The sequence below is a fragment of the Suricata suricatta genome, chromosome 4 (genome assembly GCF_006229205.1).
Source record: "Suricata suricatta isolate VVHF042 chromosome 4, meerkat_22Aug2017_6uvM2_HiC, whole genome shotgun sequence".
In the NCBI taxonomy this organism is placed as follows: domain Eukaryota; kingdom Metazoa; phylum Chordata; class Mammalia; order Carnivora; family Herpestidae; genus Suricata; species Suricata suricatta.
Genome location: NC_043703.1, coordinates 67,337,698 through 67,352,527, shown reverse-complemented (window position 1 = coordinate 67,352,527; position 14,830 = coordinate 67,337,698). Strand labels below are relative to the sequence as shown.

General features: G+C 35.5%; 1 protein-coding gene and 1 non-coding gene across 8 annotated transcripts in view; one reads left to right on the top strand and one right to left on the bottom strand.

The window, feature by feature from the left end:
- Positions 1-14,830, top strand: part of PDS5B (PDS5 cohesin associated factor B) — a 184,282-nt gene that overhangs the window by 20,211 nt on the left and 149,241 nt on the right. The gene's annotated exons all lie outside the window — the stretch shown is intronic.
- On the bottom strand, positions 9,443-9,549 carry LOC115290902. Its single transcript, XR_003908283.1, has one exon. It is a non-coding gene; the product is annotated as a U6 spliceosomal RNA (small nuclear RNA).

Sequence of the window (14,830 nt, the reverse complement as noted above, 5' to 3'; positions counted from 1 at the left end):
TAGGTACTCTGTATTGTTAGTCCTTCTCCTGTTATTACAGTATGCTATCTTTAATCCAAACCTTTTAAAATCTTATTGAAAAGTTTAGATGAAGCTGAAATTAGCACCCTTTCCTGTTAAAAGCCACTTAATTTCTTAATGAAGCAGTTTTAACCTTTATGGTTAGTTTGCTAATAAAATTACGGATTTTACTGATGTGAATTCATTACATAGAAACATTTCAATTTGGAGTAAAACTGTTCCATAGTATTTTGTCTTTAATTGTTTTAAAATCATCTTTCTAAGCATTTCCTGCATAGTGTCACTTATTTCCATGGCTTCCATTCTGTGTTGGTTACACCCACCGTAACATCTCAAGTTTAACTTTCGGTCCTGATTTTCATTCATTAACTGATTTTTTTCTTCTCTTCAATTGGTCATTAAATTTACTTTTTTTTCCCCTTCTTGCTTGTTACTTTTCATTTAGTCCAGGTCCCCTTCCCTTTATGCTTGTGGCTTTTTGTTTAGTACAAGTCCTCATTTTCCCCCTTAAATTGGTAGCCTCCTGACCAGTTTCTCAACTCCATTATTCCACTCCATTCTCCAGGAACTGTCAAGATGTTTTATGTAAAAGATATTTGATTATTTTATTTCCTTGGTTAAAATATCTTTTTAAAATTTCTCGTTGCTTGCAAGAAAAAAATAAATTTGAGCATTCAGGGTTCTTGACGAATTTGCCTCTACTTCCGTTTTCAGCAGAATTTTTAGTTCAAGGTGGAATTACTTAGTCGTGGCTGTATGAAATTATTGAGGATTGTCATATATTCTCTTGCACTTTGCATCTGCTTTTAATTTCATCTGAAATCCTCTGCCTAGGTTTGTTCTGTTGGCAGACTTTCAGACTGTGTATTTTTAAAAAGATGTAGCTCGAGTCTGATGTCTCAGGGAGGGTTTCCTTACCCTATTGCGCATTTTCAGACATCTGAGTCTGCCTGGTCTGGTGAATGCTTTTATTATAGCATTTATCACATTAGTGTTTTTAAACATCTTTATTTAGGTATGATTCACATAAAATGCAGTTCATTTAAGTGTGCAGCTCAGTGGTTTGTATATTTACAGTTTTGCATCCATTACCACAGTCAATTTTAGAACATTTTCATTATTTTAAAAGGAAACACATACCTCTTCACATTATCTACTTTCTGTCTCTATAGATGTGCCTATTCTGTGTATTTCATATTAATGGAATTGTTTAATATTTGGTCCTTAGTAATTGGTGGCTTTTATTTAGCATAATGTTTTCAGTTAATCCATGTTGTAGTATATATCAGTATTTTAGTTCTTTTTATTGCCAGATATTTCATTATACGCTGTATTTTGTTTATTCACTAGTTGCCAGGCATTTGGGTAGTTTCCACTTTTTAGGATTATGAGTAGTGCTATTGTAAGCATTTGGGTACAAGTTTATGTGAAGACATGTTTTTATTTCTCTTGGGTATGTACCTAGGAATGGAATTGCTGGATCATGTGGTAACTCTGTTTCACTGTTTGGGGAAATGCTAGACTGTTTTTTAATGTCCCTCCTATCAGTCATTGTGTGAGATTTGAATTTTTGTACATCTTTACTACACTTGTTATTGTCATTCTTTTGATTGTAGCTATGCTGCATTATGCTTTTGATTTTTTGTGACGTTAGTGATAAGCATTTTTTCATGTGTGTATTAACTATTTGTATATTTCATTTGAAAAACTGTTCATACTCTTTTGCCCATTTTAAAATTGGGTTCTTTTTATTATTAGTGTAATAGTTTTCTAGATACAAGTCTCATCAAAAATAGTTTTTCTTTTGCATTTTATGTCATTTGGTTGTTTTCACTTTCTTGATGTTATCCTTTTAACATCAAGCCTAAGCTACTGTGGCATTAAATTACTTTGGAAAGATATTTGAGTTCCTGAAACCTTTTATCTGCCAAATAACAGAGCCTCCTCAAAGAACTCAGTTGTCATAAATTCTGTGTCCAGGAGCAGCCAGGGAAGATGCATTCTTCTCACTGGAGATGAGAAGTCTCCATACCACACCTAAACAGATATTGTTGCAAAACTACCTACCATATCTCCTATCTGTCCTATCTGTTCTCCTAAGGGTCCAGATTTTCTAAAAAATGATTTGTTTTCAAGTGCCCTCCTCCCTTCCCCCTATTAAAGATGGTATGTAAGCCATAGATTCTAAACACCGTCTTGAGTCACATTTTTCTGTGAACAGCTATATATACACGAATAAAAATCTGTTTTCTCTCTAGCTAATCTGATGTAGGAGAGGAAAAAACCCATTTTCGTTACCCATCCTAGGTTTATTAGCTGGGACCATACAATTTAACTGACAAAAGACAGAATAATAAGAGAAAAAACAAGTTTATTCCTTGTGCACTGTGCATACACATGGGACTCCTCATTGATGAGTAACTCAAAAGGGTGGTTAGAGGCTTATACAACATCTTAACAAAAGAACAATACATTTTTAAATTTTTCTTTTGAGAAGGACAAGACGAACTTCTAAGGGTGGCAAATTGTGGGAAAGTATGTATATGGGGGAACTAATGGAACATAAATGTTAGTAAAGTTAAAGTTGAGATATAATAACATACACTGACACTAATTCTATAACATTTTATATTTGTATTGCAAAATGAACATCATAATAAAATCTAGTTATCCTCCATCACCACAGGTAGTTACCGTTATTTTTCTTGTAAAAACTTCTAAGATTTACTCTCTTAGCAACTATTCAAATATACATTGCATTATTATTAACTGTAATCATTGTGCTCTACATTATATCCCAAGACTTAGTTGTCTTATAACTGGAAGTTTGTACTTTTGACCACTTTACCCACTTCATTGACTCACCTTTGGCCTCTGGCAACCACTAGTGTGTTTCTTGTATCTTGTGTTTGTTTTTGTTTGTTTGAATTTTTTTGAATGTTGGTTTATTTTTGAGAGAGAGACAGAGTGCAAGCAGGGTAGGGTCAGAGAGAGGGGGAAGTACAGAATCTGAAGAGGCTCCAGCCTCCAAGCTGTCAGCACAGAGCTGGACGAGGGGCTCGAACTCAGCAAACTGCAAGACCATGACCTGAGCCTAAGTTGAATGCTTAACTGACTGAGCCACCTAGGTGCCCTTGGTTTTGTTTTTGTTCTTAAAGTTTATTTATTTTGAGAGAGAATACTAGAGCTGGAGAGGGGCAGTGGGAGAGGTTCTTAGATACCTAGGCTCTAGAGGTGTTGCTTATAATATGCTTTTATATTTTAAATTAAATATTTAGCTGCTTTGGTTGGTATATGGAAATCATACTTTTTGCTCACTAATCTGTCCATCTTGCTAGACTTTTAGTTTCCCAATATTTAAAAAAAAAAATTTAGAGTGTGTAAGCAGGGGAGAGATCAGAGGGCAGAGGGAGAGCATATCAAGGAAGCTCAGTGCGAGGCCTCACATGGGGCTCCATCTCACAACCCTAGGATCGTAACCTGAGCCGAATTCAAGAGTTGGATGCTCAACAGAGTGAGCCACCCAGGTGCCCCAATATATTGCTATTTTTGAGTTTTAGTATTATCAATACTTAACTGTATTATCTGGAAATAACCAGATAGTGTTTTTTTCTAATCCTTATATCACTGATTTTTTTTTTCTTAGTGCACTGGCTATGGAATCTTCTGGTAAATATTAAAAAGTGGCAGTGATAATGGGATTGTTTGTTTTTGAATTTAGACGTAATGCTTGATAAGTTTCACCAGTAAGAATGATGTTTGTTGGTTTTGGGTAGATAACCTTTATCAGGTAAGCGTATTTTCTTTGTGCTCTTTTTAGCAAATGGGTACTGGTTTCTGCATCTAGTGATATCGTTTTCTTCCTTCAATTTGTTGATGTGGTGAATTATATTGATAGACTTTTTTCTGGTTATAAACCAACCTTGGCATTATTACGGTAACCCAGGCTTGGTTATGATATAGCTACACTGTCCAGTGTATTAACCAGTAGCTACATGTGGCACTTTAAATTAATGAAAGTTAAATAAAATCCAGTTTCCTAGGTATACCAACCTCATTTCAAGTGTTAACTGTAGCTAGTGGCTATCATTGGAGAGTGCAAAATATACATTTCAATTATTGTGGAAGGTTCTGATGGGCAGTGTTATGGTATAGTTGTCATTTTAAATATATTGCTGGAGTTATTTGGTTAATCCATGTATATAGGTTTGCTTATGCGTCTGTCATATTTCCTAGTTTTCATGCCAAGATTGTATTAGTTTTATAGAAAGAAATGGAAAGTAGTCTATTGCTGTTATCTGGAAGTTTGTGTAGTATGTAACCCATTTTGGTCTTTGAATATTTGAAACATCTTAGTAAGCCTGATGTTTCTTTGTGGGAAGATTTTAATTTATTAGTTTCTCTAATGATTACTGATCTTTTCAGATTTTTGGGTTTCTTTTAGAATTAAGTGTTTGTTACTCATATTTGCTTAGGGAATTGTATCATCTCAGTTGTCAGATTTATTGCTATAAAGCAGGAGTCAGCAGACTGTTGCTTTCAGGCTGCTGCCTCCTTTTTGTAAATAAAGTTCTACAGTAATACAGTTGTGTCCATTCATAAATTGTCGGTAGTTGCTTTAGTGCTCTAAATGCAGAGTTGAGTAATTATGATAGAAGGTATGAGTAAAAACATTGAACTGTCTAGTCCTTTAAGAAAGGGTTAGCCAATCCTTGGCTTAAAGTATTCTTTTTTGTCCTATCAGTGATCCCTTAAACCTCTGTAGTTATATTTATTTTTTATTCCTAATGTTAATAATTATTTTTCTTTTCTTGATAAGTCTTGTCAGAGATTTACCATATTTTGATTGTTCACATATATATTCTCCTAATTAATTAATATCTGCTCTTTATTATCTTCTTTCTCAATTCTTTGGGTACACTTTTGTCTTTTGGTTTCCTAAGTTTCATGCTTTAGTTTATTTTAAGCCTTTTTTCAGTATAACATATAAGGCTCTTACTCCTTTTTGTATTACTATCCCTAGTTCCATCAAGTTTTATGTTCGTTTTCCTGTAATGCACCATTTGAAGTATTACTTGTGTGCTTTTTCTCTTTCTACTGATTACATTTTACTCATAGGTGTGGTGGGAGGGAAATATTTCTCTTTCTCTTTCTACTGATTTAGGTACATTTTAGTCATAGGTGTGGCCGGAGGGATTTGGATTCTTTTGAATTTTGGGGGCCATGCATTATTATATCAGATTGTTCTCAGTTTTTGTAAATGTTTATGTGTCTTTGATAAGCTTATGTAAGGATACAGGGTTGAATGACTCACAAAATAAGCTTTCTATCTTATTTCTGTCGTCTGTATTTTTACAAATTTTTCTGGTGTATAACCTGTCAATAGTGGGGAAAAAGTATGTTAAAACTCCTGTGTTGGTGGAATTCTTGTGGTTTTATCAATTTTTGCTGTATCTTCATCATATTTAAAGGCTTATATAAAATTAAAATTATCTTCATGGTAATTTGAATCTTTTAATCATTTTGTGATGACTTTTCTATGTCATAATTATTTGTGTTTTAAAATCTGTTTGGGGTGCCTGAGAGGCCCATCAGTTAAGCATCCAACTTTGGCTCAAGTCATGATCTCGCGGTTTGTGAGTTTGAGCCCTGCATCGGGCTCTGTCTGCTGACAGCTCAGAGCCTGGAGTCTGCTTCGGATTCTGTATCTCCCTCCCTCTCTGACCCTCCCCTGCCTCACACTGTCTTTCTCTATCTCTCAAAAGTAAATAAACATTAAAAAAAAATCTGGTCTGATAAGAATATAGGCACCTACTTTATTATTTTTCTTACAGTTCTTGTAATTTTACTTCCCTTTTTTCTCTTTGCCTTTTTTCTTTTTATTTTCACTTTACTACAGTCCCTTTTTTCTTTAAGCTTTTATAATTGGGTAAATTTGACATTTAACATTTGCAAGTTTAAGGTGTATATTGTATTACTTTGATATGTTTATAGTAATCTGATTGCCAAAGTAGCCAAATTAATAATAGTGCATATAGTACAAGATTATTGTTTGTATTCTACATTAGATCTATGTGGCTAATTTACTTCCCACTGAAAATTTGGATCTTTAAACACTATTGGTGTTACCTCCTCCATCCCCTAAAAATAAGAATTTTCTTTTTTACAAGTTTACCTTTTTTAGATTCCACATGTATGTGGTATCATATGTACTTGTTTTCCTTTGTTCACCTTATCTCACTTAACATAATGAGCTCAGGGTCCATCCATGTTGTTACAAATGGCAGGATATACTCCTTTCTCATGGCTAAATAATAGTTCCTCGTGCATATGTACCCTTTTATATCCATTCTTTGCTGGGCATTTGAATTGTTTCCATATCTTGGTTATTGTGAATAATGCTGTGATAAACACAGGAGTGCATATGTTTCATCAAAATCATGTTTTCATAGAATTGCTAGATCATAATGTTAGATCTATTTTAAATTTTTTGAGGAGCCTTTATATTGTTTTCCATGGTGTTTGGACCAGTTTACATTCTCACCAGTGCTGTATAAGGATTCCCTTCTGACCACATCCTCACTAGTACCCATTTTCTCTTCTTGATAATAGCAATTCTAACAGGTGTGAGGTAATACTGCCCTGTAGTTTTGATTTGCATTTCATTGATGATTAGCATTGTTGAGCATTCACTGGTCATTTTGATGTCCTCGTTGGAGCAATGTTTAGTTCTTCTGCCTTTTTAAAAATTAGATTAATTATTATTATTAGTTTAAAGTTTATAAATGTTTGAGAGTCAAGGAGTGTGGGAGGGGCAGAGAGAGAGGGAGAGAGAGAATCCCAAGCAGGCACTATATGGTGTAAAGCCCGACGAAGGCTTGAACTCATGAACTGTGATATCATGATCTGAGCCGACAACAGAAGTTGGGTGCTTAACTGATTGAGCTACCCAGACACCCAGATTTTTTAAATTTATTTATTGACTGAGCTTTTCATATGCTTTTTATGTTGATCCCTCATCTGATACATGGTTTGCTTGAATTTTCTCCCATTTTGTAGGGTTGTTTGTTGTTGTTGTTAATTGCTTTTTGTGTGTAGACACTTTTGAATTTGATGTAGTCCCACTTGTTGAGTTTTGCTTTTATTTGTGCTTATGGTGTCATACCCAAAAATTCATTGTCAAGACCTATACCTGCAAGCTTTTCTTCTGCATTTTCTTGTAGGAATTTTATGGTGTCAGGTCTTATGTTTAAGTCTTTGATTCATTTTGGGTTAATTTTTGTGAGTGGTCTGAAATAAGGGTCCAATTTCATTGTTCTGAATGTGTTTCTCTAGTTCTCCCAGCACCATTTGTTGAAACAGACTATCCTTTTCTCCATTGGATTTTCTTGGTTCTCTTGTTGAGTGTTAGTTGATCATATATGCCAGGATTTAATTCTGGGTTTTCTATTCTGTTTGATTAGTTGAGATGTCTGTTTTCGTGTCAGTACCATAGTTTGAAACCCAGAAACAACGTACTTCTGGCTTTTTTCCCCCCAGTATTGCTTGGGCTATTTGGTGTCTTCAAGTGGTTTCATACAAATTTTAGGTTTCTTCTATTTCTGTTAAGATTGTCTTTGGTATTTTGATGGTGTTTGTGTTGACTCTGTAGATTCCTTTGGGTAGTATGGTCATTTTAACAGTATTTTTCCAATCAGTGAACATGGGATGTCTTACTCTTTGTGTCTTCTTTGATTTCTTTCAGTGGAGTGTTATAATTTCCATTGTACAAATCTTTGACTTCCTTGGTTGAAATTATTTCTAAGCGTTTTATTGTTTTTGATACTATTTTAAGTTTGATAGTTTTGTTTCTTTCATGGATACTTCATCCTTAAAATAGTGCAACTGATTTCTCTGTGTTGATTTTTTTATGGTGTGATTTTATTGGAATCATTGCTTAATTCTAAAGGTTTTTTTGATTCTTTGGCATTTTTCCATGTATCTTTGAACAATACAAGGTTTAGGGATGTTGACCCACTATGCAATCAAAAATCTGTGTCTAACTTTTGACTTCCCCAAAACTTTACTAATAGCCTATATTGACTGGAAACCTTATCAGTCAATTAACACATAGTGTATATGTTTATATGTATAATATACTGTATTCTTAGACTAAGCTAGAAAAGAAATGTTACTAAGAAAATCATAAGGAAGAGAAAATGTATTTTTGATACTGTACTGTATTTATTGAAAAAAATCCACATATAAATGGACCTGGGCATTTCAAACTTGTGTTGTTCAAGGTCAGCTGTGTAAGATCATACCATCAGCAAATAGTGATAGTTTTACTTCTTTCAGATTTGATGGCTTTTATTTATTTTTTTGTCTTGCTTAGTTGCTCTATCTGGGACTTCCAATGTTATATTGAGTAGGAATGGCGAGAGCAGGCATTCTTGTCTTGTTCTTGATCTTAGAGTAAAACACTTTGAATTTTTCTCCTCTGAATATAATGTTAGCTGTGGTTTGTCTTACGGTCTTTATTTTGTTCAGGTATGTTCCTTCTGTACCCTATCTGTTAAGGGTTTTTATCATGGAAGGATGTTGTATTTTGTCAAATGCTTTTTCTGTGTTTATTCACGTGATCATGTGATTTTTCTATTTCATTTTACTGATGTGTGAAAAATATATACTATGTGTATGTTGAACCATCTTTGCATCTCAGGGATAAATTACACTTGGTCATGTTTTATTATCTGTTTGATGTGTTCTTGAATTCAGTTTGCTGAATTCTGTTGAGGGTTTTTTTGTCTGTATTCATTAGGGATATTGGCTTATATTTTTTTGTAGAACTTGTATGGTTTTGGTAGGAGGATAATGCTAACTTTATAGAATGAGTTTGGAAGTATTCCCTTTGCCTTGATATTTTGGAAGAGCTTGGTGTTAATTCTTCCTTAAATGTTTTGCAGAATTTTCCAGTGAAGTCTTGTAGTTTAGGAGTTACCTGTGTAGCGAGTTTTTGTGATTACTTATTAAATGTCTTTTCTATTTTATTTTATTTTTTTATTATAGTTTATTTTCATGTTGGTTTCCAGATAATACCCAGTGCTCCTCCCCACAAGTGCCCTCTTCCATGTCAGTCTCCCCACTTACCTCTTCCCCCTCCCCCTTCAGCCCTCAGTTTGTTTTCAGTATTTGGGAGTCTCTCATGATCTGCCTCCCTCCCTCTCTTTAACTCCCCCCGCCCCCCCCCCCGTCCCCTCCCCTCCCCATGGTCCTCTGTTTAGTTTCTCTCGTTAGACTTATGAGTGAAAACATATGGTATCTGTCCTTCTCAGCCTGACTTATTTCACGTAGCATGACACCCTCGAGGTCCATCCACGTTGCTATGAGTGGCCAGATTTCATTCTTTCTCATTGCTATGTATTATTTCATTTTATATATAAAAAATATGGAATGCTTCACGAATTTGTGTGTCATCCCTGTGCAAGGGCCATGCTAATCTTCTTTGTATCATTCCAGTTTTAGTGTATGTGCTGCCAAAGTGAGCACTACTTATTAAATTTCTTGACTTGATTTCTTTACCTCTTCTGAGATCTATTTCTTCCCGATTCAGTCTTGGTAGGTTGGTTGTTTCTAGAAATGTATACATTTCTTCTAGGTTTTGTAATTTGTTGGTGTATAATTGTTTTACTACTGGTCTCTTCCAATTTCACTTTTGTAGTATCAGTTGTAATCAGGAACCTCTCATTCCTAATTTTATTTGTATTTTCTATTTTCTTAGAGTAGCTATAGGTTTGTCATCTTTATGTGCATACTACTTACTAGTCAAGTTTCATTTCTTCCTATTTTTGTGGGGATGGATAGGTGGGGAATGTGGAAGTGAAGGTGAAGTGTGGAAATAATATCCTTGTAGATTTTCTTTTTCATGAGCTTAGCAACATGATAACAATTTCCTGCTGGCTCTGTTGGGCTCTTTATAATAACTCTGTATATTATTGGATATGGATGTTCCATTTTAAAAGTTGTATTTGTGAGGCTCTTCACTACTTCTGGTAGTTACCTCTTTCTTCACCCTTTTCCAAAGGTTGGGACTCTCATGCTTTCAGGTCCCCAGAATTTTCTTATTTTACTATTGCTGCTTTTCAAGTAGTCTACTTTAGTTGTGTACATAAATCTCTCCACATTTCGTTCAATGTTCTAATTTAGAAATTCTTTAAAATTTCGTATCTTTTTGTAGTTTTAAATTTTTATTTGACTTGTTTGTCCTGATTTTCAGTTTGTGTACCTCTTTTGGACCCTCTGAGTCTCCTTATGTGCTTGCTGATATATCTTTATGCAGTTGTAAGCAGGATTCTAAGTTACTTATTATTGACAGGTGGTATGGGCTGCTTTAGCAGTTTTACCAATTAAGATTATTTTCTCTAGAAGAGTTCTTCTAAGGGATGGGTGTCTCTAGTCCTCTCTCCATGTGGGTTATCCTTGGTATGGGGTATGGTAAATGAACTGAGACAGCATTTAAAAAAGTGAATTATTTTTTAGGATAAGTGGGCAGGGAACATATGGGCAAGGCTTGTATCTCCCTTGAACAAGACAAATGGCTGAAAGAGCATTTGGGTCAGAAAATTCCAAATGATTTATCTTGCTTGCAGTCTATGCCAAGTCAAGAAAGCTCATATGAAAGCTCTTTGCCCATCTTAGTTTTGCTTTGATATCTCATAGAGTTTCAAAATCCTATTTGCCGTGTTCTCTTGAGCTGAGATTATTAACAGGAATTGGGAAGTAAGTTGCTATAGAGGTAAGAGTAGTTATTGGAAGATTGTTTATTAATTATGGTGAGCCAAAGCTAGGGCCCATTCTTCTCTCATTTCTTCTGAGTTACGATGGTTTATGGAGTTTTGTTTTGCATCTGTCGATTGTCAGCATGGTCAATGACCTCCTGATTTCTAACACTGCTTCTTCTTTTTTTTTTAATGGTTCTTTGGCCATTTTGATAGATTTGGGAAAGAGGAGAGATAGTCTGTTATAATGTGATTAACCACTATAAAATCAGAAGTTCTGATGAAAAAGATTCAAAGGTTTATTCTCTTCAGGTAGAAAAGTTCCTTCTTAACTAGAAATAAGATTTTGATGATTTTACTTTTTACATCAGAGCTCTAACTTATGCATATGCACTCTTTCCTTACTGTTTTCCTGTTTTATCACCACCCCTTTTTGTTCTTTTGGTTTTTTTTTTTTGTTTGTTTATTTTGGTATGCATGATGAGGTGGGAATCTTAGTTTGTGTGTGTGTGTGTGTGTGTGTGTGTGTGTGTTCTTTTACTACTAAATAAGGAATTTGTTGTCTCCTTTCTTCTCCTGTTCACACTCACTGACATTTTTTTTTGATAGATTGAGAAGTCATTGAGGTAATTTTATTGAGGTAATAGTTTATTGTCAAATTGGTTTCCATATAACACCTAGTGCTCTTCCCCACAAGTGCCCTCTTCCATTACCACCACCTCCCTTCCCCCTCCCCCTCCCCCTTCAACCCTTAGTTCGTTTTCAGCATTCAATAGTCTCAGGTTTTGCATCCCTCTATCTCCCCAACTCTCTTTCCCCCTTCCCCTCCCCATGTTCCTCCACTAGGTTTCTCCTGTTAGACCTATGAGTGCAAACATATGCTATCCTTCTCCACCTGACTTATTTCGCTTAGCATGACACCCTTGAGGTCCATCCATTTTGCTACAAATGGCCATATTTCATTCTTTCTCATTGCCATGTAATACTCCATTGTATGTATATACCACATCTTCTTGATCCACTCATCAGGTGATGGACATTTAGGCTCTTTCCATGTTTTGGCTATTGTTGACGGTGCTGCTATGAACATTGGGGTACATGTGCCCCTGTGCATCAGCACTTCTGTATCCCTTGGGTAAATCCCTAGCAGTGCTGTTGCTGGGTCATATGGATAGTTTTTTGAGGAACCTCCACACTGTTTTCCAGAGCAGCTGCACCAGTTCACATTCCCACCAACAATGTAGGAGGGTGCCCGTCTCTCCACACCCTTGCTAGCATCTATAGTCTCTTAATTTGTTGAGTTTAGTGACTCTGACCAGTGAGGTGGTATCTCAGTGTGGTTGTGATTTGTGTTTCCCAGATGGTGAGTGATGTTGAGCATCGTTTCATGTGCCTGTAGACCATTTGGATGTCCTCTTTGGAGAAGTGTCTGTTCATGTCTTCTGCCCATTTCTTCACTGGGTTATTTGTTTTGTGGGTGTGGAGTTTGGGGAGTTCCTTGTAGATTTTTGATACTAGCCCTTTATCTGATATGTCATTTGCAACTATCTTTTCCCATTCTGTTGGTTGCCTATTAGTTTTCTTGATTGTTTCCTTTGCAGTACAGAAGTTTTTTATCTTGATGAGGTCCCAATAGTTCATTTTTGCTTTCATTTCCTCATTGAGGTAATTTCTAAGGTCAGAGTAATTTTGTAAACTGGCTTCACCTAGAATAGAAAACTTTTTGAATTACCCACAAAAAGAGTATTTAATGAGACTTTTTTCTTAACATATTTTTGTATTGGGTTGTACTGCAATTAAAAAAAAAGTTTGAAAGTCACATCCTGGCCTTAGGCTCGGATTGTGACCTGTGCTTCCCCAAAGAATCTGTCATTCAAAGGAGATCTCTGTTGAGTTGAGCAGCTTTAATTGAAGGGCTAGGGCACTTCTGCCCCTATCCTTGCAGCAGCCATAAGCTGTTTGTTGAAGCCTTGGAGTTCCAGTGAATACTTTATAGGTGTGGAGGAGGTAGGCCAGACCATGGTCCTAGGCACCTCCTATAGCTAATATAGAGATTTCTGTTTTTTAGCTAATTTGTAACTTAAAATTTGGTGGGAGATTTTGTTTGAAAGAAGGGTTCAAGTGCTTAAGAGTATTTGAAAAGATTGCTAGATAACCAAGGCTTTGAGACTAAAATAGCCCTTGTCTTTATTTTTAAAAAAATTGTTTTTAATGCTTAATTTTGAGAGCGAGAGAAACAGAACATGAGTGGGGGCAGAGAGAGAGAGGGAGACACAATCTAAAAGCAAGCTCCAGATTCTTAGCTGTCAGCACAGAGCCTAACATGGGGGTTGAACCCGTAAACCGCAAACCATTACTTGAGCCAAAGCCAGACGCGTAACCCACTGAGCTACCCAGTCACCCTGCCCCTGTCTTTAAATAAATCAACATCATTTAAGTAACATTTGGGTCTATTTTTTCTTAAATTATTCAACTTTTAGTTTTGTTTCCTGATTTTCTAGAATGCAATGTGAACATCGTCACATTTTTGGTATGTTTTCAGTCTTTGCAGTTTATTTTTTTGCCTTATTACCAGTGAATATAGGGCAGAGATGATGTACCATAGTGCAGCTTAATAAAATATCTGTGACAATCACTTGTAAACATACAGTGATAGGTTCTCAGAAATTTTTGGTTTATGGTCCCCTTTGTGTTTTGTCACTTTTTTCACAGAGCCAAAAAATAATAACCTAGTAGTTCTGTATTAGTTATGTATGAATAACTTAAGTATTTATGGCCTAGGAATTACAGATATATTGAAAGAAAAATATGTTTTTAAATTCTTAAATAACAATAGTTATTTACTAATGGGATATGTTTGCCTGTTAGAATCAAGATTGGACACTCCCACCTCATTTCCTGTTTCTCATTATAGTACTTTTTATCTCATCACCTGCCTGGGCAGAAACCCAGTTTCTCATAGATGTGCTATCTTCAGAAGGAATGTAGAGTGATCTTATGTTGAAATGGAATTACTTTGAGCTATTAGTTTACCTGGTGTCTGACAGATCTTGAAAAGCATCATGTTTTCATCGCTAATTAAAAATATCCCATTAATGCCTGTGACTTTGCTATGGTGTCCTGGGTGTTCTGAGAGATCTTGGAGCACCGTTCGGTAATGGTAGGTGTAGGTGTTTATAGCTTATACAGCAGTTAAGCAAATAGTTACCATCTACATTTCATAGAAAAGAAAATACAGCCATTTCTGTAGGGTAAGCTATAGGCATTTGTGTGAAGCTGATCTACTGAGCTGTCTAGTTGCATCTCAGAAGACAGTCTGTATTCTAAAGTTTATTTCTCATAGCTGTTTTTTTAAGGTATTTAATTTTCTGTAAGTTTTTATACCCTTTTTAGAGAAGAAAACTTAGGTTTGCTAGAAGATTGAAATGAAGTATCTTTCAAAGTGAAACATAGTAAAACCATTCTTTTGTATTGGTGTTCTTTCTGTTTGTTTCCCTGGGAAAATACATAAAAGATCAAAAGTTAATTTTCAAGTTAGTAATTGCATAAATGGATTTCTGAAGAACAGATCATATTGTTCTAATACGTTCAGCTGATATTGTTGGAGAGCTGAATAGTAAGCATTGCAGATAATTATATGATACAATAAGACAATAAAGTTGTAGTGTTTCAGACCTGGAAAAGACCTAAAGTGGGACGAGGATGGAGATAAGGGTTGGTTCATCTAATGGAATTCATCGGGTCATGTAATTCTTCTGTATTTTTTAGGGTCTTCCAGTGGGAGGTGATGGAAGGAAGGAGGAAGGAAGACTGGTTAGACAGATACTGTGATTTTATTCTTTCCTTTGGCAGTTGAGAATATTTGCACTCTTGGCCCCTGCCATGGTACAACCTTGAACATCTTTTGCCTAGTCTTCATTTAAAAGTTCAGTTTTACGGGCACCCTCCTTCACTGTTGGTGGGAATGTAAACTGGTGCAGCTGCTCCAGAAAACGGCATGGAGGTTCCTCAAAACACTATTGAAAGAACTCCCCTATGACCCAGCAATAGCT